The sequence below is a fragment of the Chiloscyllium plagiosum genome, unplaced genomic scaffold, assembly GCF_037043375.1.
Source record: "Chiloscyllium plagiosum isolate Xiang-an unplaced genomic scaffold, Cpla_swu_hap1 HiC_scaffold_27, whole genome shotgun sequence".
Classification (NCBI taxonomy): Eukaryota; Metazoa; Chordata; class Chondrichthyes; order Orectolobiformes; family Hemiscylliidae; genus Chiloscyllium; species Chiloscyllium plagiosum.
The window spans coordinates 22,389,519-22,406,996 of NW_028270165.1; the positions used below are offsets into that span (position 1 = coordinate 22,389,519).

General features: G+C 45.3%; 1 protein-coding gene and 1 non-coding gene across 2 annotated transcripts in view; one reads left to right on the plus strand and one right to left on the minus strand.

Annotated features, from left to right (window-relative positions):
• The window catches only part of LOC148143415 (uncharacterized), a 753,683-nt gene that overhangs the window by 229,931 nt on the left and 506,274 nt on the right, over positions 1 to 17,478 (minus strand). The gene's annotated exons all lie outside the window — the stretch shown is intronic.
• On the plus strand, positions 14,845 to 14,916 carry trnae-uuc (transfer RNA glutamic acid (anticodon UUC)). The gene has a single exon. It is a non-coding gene; the product is annotated as a tRNA-Glu (tRNA).

Consider the following 17,478-nt stretch of genomic DNA (forward strand, 5'->3'; position numbering starts at 1 on the left):
GCCTTGTGTATCGATGTTATCAGAGATATAGGACCTACTTTAAACTGATCCACAATCCAGCTTCTGGGAGCACAGAAGCAGAGTAGTGCTGCGTGAGTGTGCTGGGCAGATGAACCAGAGATCGATGGGTCAAAACCATGTGTCGCTATTGCTCAATGTCTCCGTAAGCTGCTTTCATTTACAAAGGTGGTCTGTTCTGTGTCTTGCCTTTGCATCTGCTTTCCAAAGCTTCTTCAGTGGAGGAGTGGCAGCTGGAGCCCAGGAGTTCAACGACCCCCCGGAGCTGAAGGAAGGTCCAAGCTCCAAGAAGCCGGCGGTAAGGCTGGAGGCTGGGTTTGATCAAGGATTGTATTTTTAACTCATTTAAATGGTATCTACTGTATGGGGTTATGGTTTACATTAAAACCAGAGGATCATATCAGAGTGTTTATATTTAGCAGTGCTAGTTGGTAAAATACACTCACTGGAGGAGCACCTTCTATGATGCTGCATTTCTTGCCTTAATGCACTTCTCCCATTTCTTATCTCCCATCTTGATTTTATATTTTTTGGTCAAATTTAATTTCATATTAATCAGACTTGGTATTCACTGTGTGCTATTAATTTGTTTCTTCGAATATTGTAAGTCAAAATTAATGCTGTAATTTCATTTCTGGTGTCAGAGTTTGACATTGAATGTGCAGATGTGAATACCAGTAAGTTGTGAAAATACATCAAGAACTTGTGGATTTTAACAAAAACAACAGTTCACTGATATTCATGGCATTGTCTCATTTGGGAGTGATGATTCAAATCTGACCAACAAACCGTTTCATGCAGTCACCCAATTTAATTAAAATATTCTTTAATTTAATTAAAGAAAATAACTCTGGCAGGCTAAGATTTATGCAATCTATTTATAAGATTATTTCCACTGCGCGCAATATGGTCTCATCCACATTGGGGAAACTGGACGCCAACTAGCGGAACGTTTCAGGGAACAACTCTGGGACAATAAAACCAAACGACCGACGGCCCTGTGTCTGAACAGTTTAACTCCCCCTCCCATTCCACCAAGGACATGCAAGCCCTGGATCTCCTACACTGCCAAGCTCTTGCAACCCGACGCTTGTAGGAAAAACGCCTCATCATCTGCCTTGGGACCCTCCAACCACATGGGATCAATATCGATTTCATCAGTTTCCTAATTCCCTCTCCCCTACCTTGTCCAAGATCCAACCTTCCAATTCGACACCAACCTCTTGACCTGTCATACCTGTCCACCTTGCTTCTCACCTATTTGCTCCACCCTCATCTCTGACCTATCACCATCAATCCCTACCTCTATCTATCTATTGCACTCCCAGCTGCCTTCCCTCCAGCCCCACTTCCTTCCCTGTTATCTCTCAGCCCCCTTGGGCCACCCTTTATTCCCGATGAAGAGCTTATGCTCTAAACCAAGACTGTGATGAAGCAACATCCTCAACAAATAGGAAATAGCTCCCAAGTCAGATTTCATTCCCTCTTCTGTTTCCCCATTCTTTCAGAAATAAGAAATGTCTTTTTTCACCATTACTTCAGCCAGCTTTAAAGAATCATTTCAACCTGTTTTTCTAACAATTGTGGAGGTGACCAAAAGCAAACATTTCACTCCTCCTCAATGTCCCATTTCTCCTCGTATGAGCCATTTTGTCATGTTGTCTCTGTTACAAGCAGCCGAGTGCACTTGGTTTCTGAATTGAAATTTGGCCGTTGAAGTGAACAGGATTAATATTTATCGATGGCTAGCTGTGTTTGCACTAACTGTAATTATCCACCAATATGATGTCTTTTGTTCCACCAAAACTGGAAACAATGATCTGTGTTTATATTAGGATGGAGAAAGTCATCCCAGCGATCTTCACGTTATTATAGTTTACTGAGGCCATAACAGCATTGCGTGGCAGTTTGATGTGACTAAAACTTGGATGGAAAGAATGTAGATTGATGAGAAGTCGAAATGGCAGAGTCTCTGGCCACAATCGATCTGTCTGGCTTGATTATATGAGTGGCGGCTCTTCAAGAGCAACTTCCACTCCATCACTTCAACCAGCAAGAGGAGATAAGTGTGAACACAACATGCCAACTGCGACATATACGCATTGCTTCGATGTTATTGATCAAAATCCTGGAACTCGCTCCTGAACATTTATTATAGACCACATCAGATTTGTGAATCAATTTAAGAGGCAGCTCACCACCACTTTTTCAAGGACAGTTTGGAAAGATTTGCTGGCAGAGCCAATGATATTCGCACGATATCGAGGACAGTCTAATCGTATGGATAGATGATTGGCTAACCAATGATGCAGTAGGGATAAGGGGCATGTTCAGGATCGCAACTTGTAACGAGCAATGTGCCACAGGGATCAGGGCTGCGGCCAAAATTATTTACAATATGGATATGAATTACTTGGAAACATGAAGTGAATGTACTATTGCCAAGACTGCAGCAGAGACAGTTGATTGGAATGCAGGTGGTGAGGATGACATGGAGAGGGATATCGACAGGTTAAGCAAATGAGCAAACCCTTGGCAGATGGAATAGAATGTGGGAAAATGAGGTTGTACACTTTGCCAGCAGGAAATGTGCTAAATGTTAAATGGAGAAAGTTGCTGAATAGGAGGATTTGGAAGCATCTATGAACTCTTCATCTAAGTTCAGTGAGTAATAGGGACGGCAAAAGGGAGATTGGCATTTAAATAGAGTATAAAAGTGGGGAGGTTATAGTGAACCTCCGCCTGGAGGTTTTGATTGAAAGTGCAGTGAAGATTCAACCAGCTGACAGTGGATCCGAATCACATGTAGATCAGACCAGTTTCGGACAGCAGGAAACCAGATAAGTTTTTAAAACAAACCACAACGATTTCATCATTAGACTCTTAATTCCAGATTTATATTGAATTCAGATTCCACCATCTGCCGTGGTAGGTTTTGAACCTAAATCCCCAGAACATTAACTGGCTGAATAGTCTGGTGACAATAAAGTCGGCCATCGCCTCCCCTGGACACATTGGCATATTGTGTATAGAGGTAACAAAGGAGCGAGAGGTTGCAGCAGCTGCTAAGTTGTTGATATTACACAAGGGAACATCAGCACTCTCAGTAATGGCACAAACTGAAGTCAGTGTCCTGTATCAGAGGTAAGGGCTCGGGAATCATAAAAAATAGGAACAGGAATACGCCATTCAGCCCCTTGAGCCTGCTCCTCCATTCAGTAGGATCGTGGCTGATCTGACATTCCCCACATCCACTTCCCTGCCCTTTTCCTGTAACTGTTCATCCCCTGGCTGTTCACGAATCTATCGATCCTAGTTTAAATGTGACAAGAAGGATGTCAACAGAGTTACTGGGGTTGGAGGGGGTGTCATCGAACTTGGGGATTAAAACAATGGCTTCACCCTTCACAATATTTAACTAAGGGAATGTTTATGGTTATAAACTGGGCAGGCATTCAGATGAAATTATTGGTAAATTATAAATGACAGAGGAGTCGGGAGAGAAGTGGTGTTCAGGCACAGTTGGATATCATCAGTATAGATGCCAACACCAGCAGCTACGGTTAAATAAATAAGAACGGAAGACGCTAAAAGCAGACCCTCCCAGAGCATACAGCGATATTGGAGAGGGTCAGTACTGTTATTAACTCTGATCGAGGCTGTCCGCAGGTCGACGAGGCAATGTTCATCCCTATCACCGTTACAGAGGATGTCAAATATGACCTTGATAAGAACTGTTTCAGGGGTACAAACCAGACTCTAGGGCTTTAAACACAGAATTCTGGAAAAGCTGGGAATGGCTTATTCAACAATGTTACATCCAAACCAACACTTCCATTGGTGCGATAATAATAGAAGTGTTTTGGTTTTTATTTAGATGATTCTCAGCAACACTGAGTGAGAAGCAACAAAATTAACACAAGAAATACTGCAATTCCTACAATATGCCTGCTCCCAATAGGAGGCCACCTGGTGTTCACTTAACTGTCTACAAGACGCAATATTGGAAAGGAATGACCCAGTTCATAGCTATAAGAAGGGAGACACAGACTGCTTGATACAAACATACAATGGGCGGGAGTAGGCCACTCGGCCCTTCGAGCCTGCTGCAACATTCAATAAGATCATGGCTGATCTGAATTCAACCTCAACTCTACATTCCTACACATCCCCGACAATCTGTCATCCACTTGGTTATCAAGAACCTATCTACCTCTGCCTGAAAGATTTTGAATTCACTGCCTTTTGAGGAAGACACACAACCATCAGAAAGAAAAAAAAATCATCCTCATTTTTGTCTTCTACTTTTAAAATATGACCCTCTACTTTCAGATATTAAGATAGGGATACAAACTGCATTCAAATAACTTCTGTGGTGCAGTGAACTATCTCAAAGTGCTTCACGTGAACATAATAAAGAATTCCTTTAAAAATCACAAGAGTGGAGCACAGATTAGGACAGGTGACCAAAGACTTGGTCAAAGGGGCAGGTTTAGGGCAATCTTTTAAACAGGTTCAATTTCCCAAACATCAGAGGACAAAGACGTAAAAGGCAAACACAAAATAGCAAAGGATGGGAAGCAACACTGTGAACATAATGTCACAGGATGAGTAATCCAGGGAACATGAGTTCAAATCCCACCACAGCAAGAGGTGAGATGTGAATAATTCAAATCATAACTGGGGAACACAAAATTAGTCTCAGTATGGTATCGATGGCACTGACGTCAATTGTCATAAAAACCCATGTTCACCAATGTCCTTTCAGGAGGGAAACTGCCATCCTTACCCGGTCTGGCTTACATGTGACTCCAGATCCACAGCAATGTGGTTGACTCTTAAATTGCCCTCTGAATTGGCATAAGCAAGACACCTTGCACTTAGGAATGAATAACAAACATCAACCTTGTGAAAGTGTCAGAACAGAAATTGCTGGAGAAACTCAGCCTGTCTGGCAACCCTGGTGGATAGAGAGAGAGAAAGAAACAAAGTCAATATCCTGGCCTTCGTCCAGAACTGTTGTGAAGAAGGGTCACAGCACTTGAAATGCTAACTCTGCTTCTCTCTCCACTTTTGATTCCAGTCCTATTGAGTTTCTCCAGCAATTGGTGCATTTTTGTGTTTCAGATCTCCAGCATTGCAGTTCTTCATTACACTGACTTAGGGAAGCTCAAATCCGATAAAAGAATAAAGCAGAAGGGCTGGAATTACTCAGCAAGTCTGGCAGCAGCTATGGAGATAAAAACAGTTAGTTCTTCGGGTCATTGAATGAACTTACATCGGGGACAAACTTTTGGGGAAGCTGCAAGAGTAAAAGGCACTGGTGTAACTTCAACATCTGGGAGAACTCTCTCAGCCATGGAGGTCAGACTGACTCAGCATTCTGGTCCTGCTCATTACCTGTTAACTTCTCCATTTGTTGTTCTTGTTATATTTCTACATGGTTGACACATTCCTATGTTTTAAAATGATATTCGAAACTGACAGGAATCTTCCATGTAAGTAATCATACATTAGAGGGTTTGGAACGTGAATGTAACTTTTAAACAAAAAGTATTTATTCATGCATTGGGTATGGGCATCGCTGGCAATGCCAGCATTTATACCATCCTTAACCACCCTGTGGTTGGTTGGAAAAGTGAATGAAGGTGTCTGAGAGTGTCTTGATTAGCACAGCAATCTCAAAGATGGGTGTGCTCAGGTAGAAGTACCCTCCACTCCCACAGCAAGTCTGCATTCACTTCAATTACAGATGCCATCTCACACTCCCAGGACAAGGACAGCATGGGATTACAATCAGAATAAAGCTTCCTCTACTCTTAAATTGAAAGTGAAGCTACCTCAACACTGTCCCCAACAAACACTGCCAAGACAAAGACAGCATTGGGTTAGATGAAGAGTAAAACTCCCTCTACACTTCCCCATTCATTTTGTCCCAGGACAATGACAGCAAAGGGTTAAATAAACAGTAGAGCTTCTTCCATTATGACTGACACTTTGTACGTTCTACACCAATCCTCAAGGATAATTCAGAACTGAGACTATTATCTGGTACTGAATTCACACACCCTAATGGGAATGACAGCAACAGTAAATCAGGTAAAACACACACAATGTACAACAAAAGTAGACTGTTATTGGGATCTATGATATTTAAATGACAGGAGACATGGTCCCTGCAATGATCCGAATGTGAGCTGAACAACTTTCTCACTTGACCAATATTCTCTGGGAATGCAATGTCCACCTCACTGCCGTCTATTCAGTTCCTCTGCTCTCGTTCAGGGCTGAGTTGCGGCTGACCACATGGTGGCGTAGGCGTCAAGAGATTAGACAATTAAGGTCAACTTGGATTGGGGGCATCCTGTGTCATGCCAGTCAGGTCGAGGGTCGCTGATTTACTCAACTTATAATCGGGGACAGGAGGATGTCAGGCTGGGCTTGTATCAGTTTGAGTTTAGAAGAAACAGATGATCTGATGAAGCTGTATAACATCTGGAGAGGACTTAATGTAAATGTAATATCCACTCATTTCTAGCCAGAGACTAGCCTCTCATTTAATATAGGAGAGTTTTGTTTTTCTCTCAAGTGTTCCCGAGTCTTTGAAATTCATTTCTTTAGAGAGCAGCATGTGGTAGTGGCACGGTGGTTAGCACTGCTGCCTCACAGCATCAGTGACCTGGGTTTGATCCCACTCTCGGGCCGACTCTCTGTGTGGAGTTTGCACTTCTCCCCTTGTGTCTGCGTGGGTTTCCTCTGGTGCTCTGGCCTCCTCCCACAATCCAAAGGATGTGCAGGTGAGGGTAGATTGACCATGGGAGATGCAGGGTTGCAGAGATAGGGTAACGAACTGGGTCTGGGTGGGACGGTCAGTCAATGTTGACTCGATGGGCTGAATGGCCTACTTGCACGCAATTGACCTCTATCAATCAATAGTATACACTTGCTTTATGGTTACCGACATCAAATTACATTCGTGGTTTTGGTTATTTACTCTCTTATGTCATCATATTCAACCAACTACAGCATCTCGAATTACAATATCCAATATCAGCAGAGTACTTTTTCTTTTTGTCACGACCATTATCTTGAGCTCTGACGTGTGACGTCTTCAATGCTGTCAAAGTTCCTTATTTGTCCCTACATTGTCATGGTCTTACTTTGTCGAATGACTTCCTGGCTTTTGCAGTTAAGACCCTATATTCTGCCCTCGTCAACATTTTCCCTTCCAATTCTGTACTAAGGATTTCATGAAAAACCTCAGAGTGTGGTGAGACTGTGGAACTCACTACTATAGTGAATAGTTGGGGTGAAAGACATTACAACTAATGGTAAGCAACCCAATACAAATGAATGTCACTCTCACCAGATTCACAACACAGTGAAATTAATACATGCAATGTCCCTCAATTTCTCAACTGTTCCGAACCAGACTTGATGAAGAACAGATCTTGCACCATCAACATTATAATTTAAACAAAAACCAACAATTATAATTACGGCAACTTTTCTAGGGCAAATTTAAGTAGATAATCTAATTAATAGCAATGATTTAAACCCTTTGATCAAGTCCCCCATCATCTCATAGACAGAAATTTAAGCGGCAAATTAAGAAAGAATTTATTTTTAAAACTTACCAATTCAAACAAACAGTTTCCAAGAATGTATTGCCAAGCCTTTGTGCAATACTTGGACTATGAGTTTTTCACAGACACGTAACTGTAAATCTAATTTAAAAGTCACTGCTGAATGTGAATAGACACCCCAAAGTATTCAGCCATTTCTTTCAGGCTGGGACTCATTCTCAGCAAGAGCCAACAATTCTTTACCTGGACAGTAGAATCTAGAGAGAACAGCTCCTGGGCTCAACAAGCAGCAACGCCCAATGGAAGCAAAGTTGGCGGCGGGGCAGGGTGGGGCAAGGGCATAAAACAAAAAAGCCCACTGACTCTCCCACTGCACACACACTGTCAGAATGCACAGGGGCTCAGTCCTGGGAGTGACCCACAGCAGTTTCATCAAGAGGACCACACTTGATGAACAGATCTTGCACACCAGAATTATAATTTAAACAAGAACATACAATTATGAATACCGCAAATTTACTAGGGCAAAGTTAAACAAGATAATCCAGTTAATAGCAATGATTTAAGCCTTATGATCAAGTCCTCCACCATCCCATAGACACAAAATTAAGGGGTAAATTAAGGAAGAGAATTTTTAAAATTATCAATTCAAGCAAACAGTTCCCAACAATGGATTGCCAAGCCGTTGGGCAATCCTTCGATGATGAGTTGTTCACAGGCACATAACCGTAAATTTAATTTCAAAGTCACTGCTGAATGTGAATGGACACCCTGAAGTATTCAGCTATTTCTTACAGACTGGAGCCCGTTCCCAGACAGAGCCAATAATTCTTTAACTGGACAGAAAACACTAGAGAGAACAGCTCCTGGTCTCAACGAGCAGCAGTGCCCACTGGAAGCAAAGTTGCGGGGGTGGGGGAGCACGACGGCATAAAACAAAAAAATCCGACCGACTCTCCCACTACAAGCACTGTCAGAATGGGCAGGGGTTCAGTCCTCGCAGTGACCCACAGCAGTTTCACCAGCAGAATCAGATTGTTGGGAGCACTGGTGTGCCCACTGGTGCTTCTGCAAGGTGCAGAATGATGAGAACCTCTGCCTGCACTCGGGGCAGGTGAACGGCCTCTCCCCAGTGTGGACCCGCTGGTGCCTCAGCAGGTGGGAGGAATTGCTGAAGGCCTTCCCGCACTCTAGGCAGGGGAAGGGCCTCTCCCCCGTATGGATCTGAAGGTGGGATGCCTGGGTAAAGCCCTTCTCACACTTGAGGCAGTAGAACGGGCTCTCCCCGGTGTTGACCCGCTGGTGCCTCAGCAGGGCAGAGGAATTGCTGAAGGTCTTCCCGCACTCAGGGCAGCTGAAGGACCTCTTCCTAATGTGGACCCGCTGATGGCTCATCAAGTGAAAACATCAAGACAGACACCTCTGAATTATGGATACCTCCACCTGAAAGTTAGTATCTTTCACGACATCTAGGAGTGAGTAAGTATGATTTTGGGAAGCAAAAAATGTATCAATTCAGGCGGGTGGAATTGCTGAAGCCCTTTCCGCACTCAGAGCAGGAGAACAGTCTCTCCCTGGTGTGATTGCGCCCATGAGTCTCCAGGTCAGATGGGAAACGGAAGCTTTTCCCACAGTCGCCACACTTCCACGGTTTCTCCACGGGACGGGATTCCTTAGGTTTCTCCATGACTGAAGCTTCACCTGCACACAAACGCGTGTACAGTACCTCTCTGCCGTGAATTCCTCTTCCCAGTCTGTATAATATTTACTGGCTCCACAATCAGAGTGCTGCAACAGTAGGGTCTCTCTTCCAGTCTCACTGATGTTGAAAACGCACTGAAACAGGAACCAAAAAGCTTGGTACCTTCTCACAGAATCATGGTCGAAAATTGTTATAGTCCCGATGGATTCAGTGACTGTCAGACATTGACGTGAAATTGAGGACTGCAAATGCTGAAAGGTCAGAGTTCAAGTGCAATGCTGGAAAATCACAGCAGATCAGGCAGCATCTGAGGAGCAACAGAGTCAATGTTTCAGGCAAAGCCCTTCAGCTATTGATATTGAAACTTCCGTCTTCAGATCTTCAAATAATCTGTAAAAATAGATTACAAAAATCATCACTGTCAGTCCAGGTTAGAAATTCCAAACAAGCAATTCTACTTTCCGCAGAACACTCTTTTCTTTTTCCACAAAATTGAAAGCACTATCCCACCCCCTCTCACTTCTCTATTCTCACTCCGCTCAAACTAACTCTCCCGATGGTACTGATTCAGGATCTTACAGAGACCGAAAAGTGAAAACATCAAGACAGACGCCTCTGAATTTTGGATACCTCCACCTGAATGTTAGTATCTTTCACGACATCTAGGAGTGAGTAAGTCTGATTTTGGGAAGCAAAAAAAGTATCAATTCAGGATGAACCTTCAATGCAGCTTCTTGAGAAACAACCAGACACGGAATGGTTAACATCTGGGGAGGTGGAGGAAATGAGATATCAAGGCATTGGCACCGACACCAGATAGAAACTGAACATACAGGCATGGCAAACATTACGGGCAAGCCAGAGTCATAGAGATACACAACACAAAAACTGGTCCTTCGATTCAACTCATCCGTGCCGACCAGATAGCCTAAATTAATCTTGTCTCATTTACCAGCAATTGGCCCATATCCCTCTGAACTCTTCCTATTCATATATCCATCCAGACGCCTTTTAAATGTTATAATTGGACCTACATCCACTACTTCCTCCGGCAGATCATGCCTTACACTTGCCTCTCTCACGCCAAACATACTACCCTCCTGTTCTGGACTTCTCTCATCCCTGGGAAATAACTTTGTCTATTTAACCTATCCATGCCTTGCATGACTCTATAAACGTCTGTAAGGTCACCCCTCAGCCTCTGGTATACCGGGGAAAACAGCTCAAGCAATGCACTGCGTGTACTTTTAGCTTCACACTCGCTGAACCTTCCTCCCGTGTAAAACAATGTTTCCCTCCCCAACACTGTCCATGGGAAAAGCCAAGAGTGCTGAGACTCTGGAGTTGGGGGAATGCCACGTAGAATTCCTACAATGTGGAAACACGCCATTCAGCCCAACAAGTCCACACAGACCATCCAAAGTGTAACCCATGCACACAATTTCACCTATCCCATTACACTACACTTACTGCACACTCTGGGCCCATTTAGTATGGTCACTTCTCCCGAAACCGCACATCGTTAGACTTTGGGAGGAAACCAAAGCAGCTGGAGGAAACCCACGCAGACACGGCAGGGAGAATATGCAAACGCTTATGTGCGAGCGAATCCGCACAGACAGTCGCCCCAAGGCTGGAATAGAACGCGGGTCCTTGGTGCTGTGAGGCAGCAGTGCTCACCACTGATTGTGCTACTTACGTGTGCAAAAGGAGGTGGGGACTGGGAACTTTGTTAATTGTACCACACAGTGGATTGTTGAGTAAGGTTAAATCTCACGCGATCCAGGGAGAGCTAACCACTTGGGTACAAAATTTAGAAACGCATTGTTGTAGATGCTGGAATCCTTCCTGAAAACAACAAATGCTGAAGATCACAGTGAATCAGGCAGCGCTGTGCTACTCTATGACCGGATAGTGTGGATGTGGAGATGATGTTTCCAGTAGGAGAAGGGTTGAGGATGCCAAGTCATTGAGGGCGTTTAAGACAGAGATAGGTTCTTGATTAGTAAGGAGTCAAGGGTTATGAGGAGAAGGCAGCAGAATGGGATGGAGAAATATATCAGCCATGATCGACTGGTGGAGTAGACTTGATGGGCCAAATGGCCTCATCCTGCTCCTGTGTATTATGGTCTTAAAGCGGAGCAGTAGTCTTAAGAGGTTCTCACAAACTATTTCAGAATCCTGAAGAGGAGTTGTTGGACTGGAAACCTTATCTCTGCTTTTTCTCCACATATGCTTCCAGTCCTGCTGAGTTTTTCCAGTGTTCTCAGTTTTTGTTTCAGATTTCCAGCATCCACAGTTCTTTGTCGTTTCTATCACAGTCATTTCTTGCCTTTCCCAAGTGTCTGGAACTTCATCTCCCTGATCTACAAACTGTTCACTTACCCTAGAAATGACCACTACCTCCTTATCAGAGTAGACCCCTTTTTTGCAAAATGATTGTTCAATTCTGTAACCAAAATAATTGCATTCGTAATTACTTACACCAGGGACTCTCAATATCTCAGGCAAGAACACAGCCAGATTTTTTCAGACAGTACATTTATGTGATTTGCTACAAATCCCTATTCCCTACTTTACCAGCGTGCTGCTGGGAATGGAGGGTTTGAGTTAAGAAGAAGCTGGGACATTATTCCAACGAAGCCTAGCAAGTTGACAGATAACTTTATCGAGATTTTTAAAATCAGGAGAGGTATAGATAAGTTGTCATTTCCAGGAGGCTCAGAATATTTCATTGCTCCAGAAGGTTTAAAAGTGAGTCAAAGATTCAGCAGAAATCGAGCAGAGCTGAGAACAGACAACATTTAACTCTGTTGGAACAGGGAGACCAAAGGACAGAGAAATCAGGACCTGAAATCCGAGCTGACACCAGACGACCATGTTATCAGTGCTTTGACAATGGTAATTCTGGGCGGGGCAGGTTGAATTATGAATTGAATAGTAGCTTCCTCAACGAGATTGTGCGTAGCGGTCCGAGCCTGTCTCTATGGCGCAACTGGTCAGTGCGTTCGGCTATTAACCGAGAGGTTGGTGGTTTGAGACCACACCGGGACGGAGCGTTTGTTGTTCTCGCTCGTAGGGCTTTCTGGGCTGTAAAGATGCGTGTTTTTAACGGTGTCAGGAAAATGTTTCCCAAACGGAAATCTTTTCCACTGAGGAAGCACAAAGGGGTTTCTGAATTGATTGAAATTCTAACGTAAAGGACTGCGGATGCTGACAGTCCAAGACAGGAAGCGAAACTGCTGGAGAAACTCAGTAGGTTTGGCTGTACCTGGATGAGGAAAAAAATGAGTTCTGAAATGTTGTCTCTGATTCTCTTTCGACAGATGCTGCCTGACCTGCTGAGTTGCTGCTGCAATTTCTGGTTTTGTTTTTAACTGAACGTCCATTTCATCTTTCGGGATGAAACACGCAGACTCGCCATTTGCAGATATTTAACCCTTTCGAAACCTGTTAAGTGATTGGATTCGAATAAACTCTGCAATGATTTACTCTTTCTCAGCTCCACAGGCAGAGAGACCTGGGAAATGAAGCTGTCAGTGTGGTTCTGTATTGGTGGACCGAGTGGTGAATGCGAAGGACATGAAATCCATTGCGGTTTCCCCACGCAGGTGTGAACCCTGCCGACTACAGTTGAGAACTGTCGTCAAAAAGAAAGGGAGATTGCTCCACGTTTTTTTTAAAGATGCAAATCAGTGGAGGGGTTGAAATATTTCAATCACATTGGGACTGGTCGGGAATCTGCAACCAACTGCCTGTCAGCGTGGGACAAGCAGATACCCACAGAGCTGCTTTTGAGGATATGAGCCAAGAGTTTGGAAATGAGACTCGAACAGTGAGGGGCGTGAAGTCGTGATCGAAATGAAGCAGGCACCTGAGGACAAAGGTGTTTTATTTCCCAGTTAACGATACTGCTTCACAAAGTTGTGACTATGGAAGGGAAGCAGTGACGGTGATTATCTTTGGCTGTTCACCTTGTGAATGTTCCCATTGCTGCGTATGTCCGTGTTAACGTCAGAAGTCTGCATCATGGTGGCGTCAGGTACGCACAGTGCCAGGGGCGCAATGGATGACGCATCTGACTCCACCTACCTGTTTGAAATGCAGCTCACAGCTTCTTCAAACGCCGCAATTAATCTTTCTCATTGTCCTGAAGCCGGCATAAGGTTTGAATTCCCGATCTGCGGGAATGAGACTCTTTTCACTGTCTCGCGTCAGTAAGTGTCCCTGAGAACATCAGAGTCCCGTCACAGCGCTGTCAGAGGAGGGGAAGCTGAAAGAGCCCCACACGCTGCTCACGGGCACATTTCACTTTCCCCAACTCACCGCCCCAACCACTGCGGCTCCTGGGAGTGGAAAGGGAAGAAACGCCAAAACCCAGTCTCAGCTTTGTAAATCTTCAGGAAATAAGAAAACTGTTCACCCCTTCTGGTCTTCCATCCTGGGCTGACAGGGGTGATTGTAAATGGCTGTCTAGTCAGTGCTGATTCGTTTTGGCTGAAAAAATATTCCTTATCTCATCCCAGCATTTCTTGCCACAGAGAACTGTGCGGCAGAGTTCATGTATATATTTCCTTGTATGGTATTTTGTAAATAACATTCGTTTGCGGGTTGTTTGTATCGGGTATTTCAGGTTCATTAGCCGTTGTTTAATGCTGAGAGGGTTGAGTTGTATGGAAATCATTTCACAGATGTCTTCAATGTAAAGTAATGTGGCGAGGGAATCTGCAGACGTTGTGTCTGCTAGTGTCAGTTTGTTGATGTGAAATCGTCACACTGGGTTTATTGGGTAGGCAAAAGTGAGGACTGCAGATGCTGGAAACCAAAGTTTAGATCAGAGTGGTGCTGGAAAAGCACAGCAGGTCAGACAGCTTCCGAGGAGCAGGAAAATCGACGTTTCGGGCAAAAGCCCTTCATCAGGATTAGAGGCAGGACGCTTCCTGGGATGGCGAGATAAATTGGGGGTGGGGGTGTGCTGGGCCGAAGGTAGCAAAGAGTATAGATGAATAGGGGTGGGGATGGAGGTGACAGGTCAGAAAGGAGGGTGGAGCGGACAGTTGAGAAGGGAGATTGGCAGGTAGGACAGGTCATGAGGACAGCGCTGAGCTGAAAGGTTGAAACTGAGGTAAGGTGGGGGTAGGGGAAATGAGGAAACTGGTGAAGTCCACATTGATGTCCTGGGGTTGAATTTATCCGAGGCGGAAGATGGGGCGTTCTTCCTCCAGGCATCGGTTGGGGAGTGAGCGGCGATGGAGGAGGCCCAGGACCTGCATGTTCTCGGCAGAGTGGGAGCGGGGTTGAAATGTTGGGCCAGAGGGTGATGGGGTTGATTGGTACAGGTGTCCTGGAGATGTTCCCTCAAGCGCTGTGACTTGACTCTGCGAGGAGTCTCCTGTCTCCCCAATGTAGAGGAGACCGCATCGGGAGCAATGGATACAAGCAATGACATGGATGGAAGCCTTCTCACGATCGTGGCCCGGGTTCGATTTCCGGGCAGGGAAGCAATTTACAATAGGGCTGTGAAGTGGGTTTGCTGTTTCCCTGGTGGTCTAGTGGTTAGGATTCGGCGCTTTCACCGCTGCGGCCTGGGTTCGATTCCCGGTCAGGGAAGTATTTCTCAGTGGATCTTCTGCCTACCCATTCTCCTTAAATGCGCTGTACAGTTCCTTATTGGTCTTCGTCGTTACTGGCTACTGCAGTGTGTCGTTCCTCGTTGAAATAGTGTCCTGATTCAAGCTGGTTTGTATGTGTCGGGATCATTGCTTCTGTAGCTAAGTACTTGGTTCGTGTGTGTTGTTTTCCTGTGGACGCTGTTTTGAATTTACCATTGACTGTTCGCTCTACTGTGACATCTAGAAATGGCACTTTGTTGTTGTTCTCCTCTTTTGTGAATTTTATGCCAGTAAGGATATTGTTGATGGTGTTGTAGGTTTCCTCTAATTTGCTTAATTTTTTGATGACAAGAGTGTCATCACTGTGGCGGACACAATGTTTGTGTTGGATCGTTGGAAGGGCTGTTGGTTTGAGCCTCTGCATTATTGCTTCTGATAGGGTATTTCGTTGATTTGTTTGTCGGGCTTGTTACTGAATATGAAGTGGGTGGTAATGCACAGTTCCACGAGCTGGATAGTGCTATCTTTGCTGATGAAGTTGATGCTGTGTTTGTGTCTTTGGTTCTTCGAGTAGTGTCTTCAGTTTTCTTTGGCCACGTTGATGTTAGTGGATGTGAACAGGGCTGTTATGTCAAAGGACATCATTATTCCATCTTCTTCTAACTTAGTGTCTTTGGTGTTCAGGAATTCTTGGATGGAGTAAATGGAGTGGCGTGAATCTTCGACTTGGTGTTTTAGTCTTCAGTGGAGGCCTTTGACTAGTCTGTATATTGGTGTTCCAAGTAGTGAGACTATGGCCTGAGGGTGGCTCCTGATTTGAAGAGGAGGAGAACAACAACAAAGTGCCATTCTTAGATGTCACAGTAGAGCGAACAGTCAAGGGTGAACTTCAAACTGGCGTCTACAGAAAAACAACACACGCAAACCAAGTGCTTAACCACAGAAACAATCATCCCAACACCCACAAACGAAGCTGCATCAGGACATTATTTCAACGAGCCACTACACACTGCAGCACAGAGAAACTACGAAGAGCACAAGAGAAATACGTATATAGTGTATTTAAGGAGAACGGGTACCCAATAAACCCAGTCCGCCGATTTCTCATTGATGCTTCCAAGCTGACTCTCAAAATTTCGGTTCGCCCCTCCATTCTTTCCTGTTTGTTTTTTGTGGGTTCTGAAAGCTTTCGCAATCCTCTGACTGATTATTGGAGTTGGGAAGTTATGTTGTGGCTGTACAGGACATTGGTTAGATCACTTTGGGAATATTGTGTGCAATTCTGGTCTCCCTCCTATCAGAAAGGTATTGCGAAATTTGAAAGGATTCTGAAGCACCAATGGGTTCACAGAGGGCAGAGGCCCTTCTACTGCCCTGAGTGTGGGAAGGCCTTCAGTGATTCCTCGGCCCTGCTGACGTACCAGTAGGTCCACACCGGGGAAAGCTGTTCTCCGGCCCCAAGTGTGAGATGGCCTTCAGCAGTTCTTCCCACCTGCTGAGACACCAGTGGATCCACACTGAGGAGAGGCCGTTCTTCTGCCCCGAGTGCAGGAAGGGCTTTGCTCTTTCCTCCGACCTACTCGCCCATTGGTCAGATGTCGTTCAGTTGCCCTATGTGCGGGAAGGCCTTCAGCAATTCCTCGGCCCTGCTGAGGCACCAGTCTGTCCACACCGGGGAAAAGCCGTTCTCCTGCCCCGAATGAGGGAAGGTCTTTTCCCGCTCCACACTGCTGAAGCACCAGGTGGTCCACACTGGGGGGTGGGGGTTGGGGAGGCCATTCTGCTGCCCTAAGTGCGGGAAGGCCTTCAGCAATTCCTCCGCCCGACTGAAGTACCAATGTGTCCACACCGGGGAGATGCCCTTCAGTTGGCCTGAGTGCGGGAAGAGGTTCATGTTTTCCTGCAACTTGCGGATGCACCAGCGGGGGCACCAGCGCTCCCAGCAATCAGATCCCACCGGTGATGCTGCCTTGGGTCACCCCCAGAACTGAACCTCCTGCCAGTTCTCACAGTTGGTGCAGTGGGAGAGTGGGCGGGCTGTTTTTGTTTTCTGCTGGACATCAATTGACTCCCCCCCCCCCCCCCGACACCCCCAACTCCATGGTGGCTGAGGGTTAGCACTGCTGCCTCATGGCACCAGGAACCCAGGAATAATTCCACCCTTGGGGGTCTGTGTGCAATTTATGGAGGGTTGGAAAATGGATCTGAGTGGGTTACTCTTCAGAAGATCAGTGCAGATGTGTTGGGCTGACGGACCTGTTTCCACATTGTAGGAGTTCTACGATCCTATGAGTTTTGCTTTCAGTGCACACTGCTGCTCATTGAGCCCGGGACTGCGCATTGCCAATGAAATCATCCAGAGAAACCTAAGACCGCAAGACCATCGGAGCAGAAGTTAGGCCATTCAGCCTGTTGAGTCTACTCTGCCATTCGTTAGTGACAAAAGTAGTGCAGATGAGATTAGCTACAGTGTGGAAACAGGCCTTTCGTCCCAACAATACCACACCGACCCTCCAAAGACTAAACCTTCCAGATCCATTTCCCTTTGATTAATGTACCT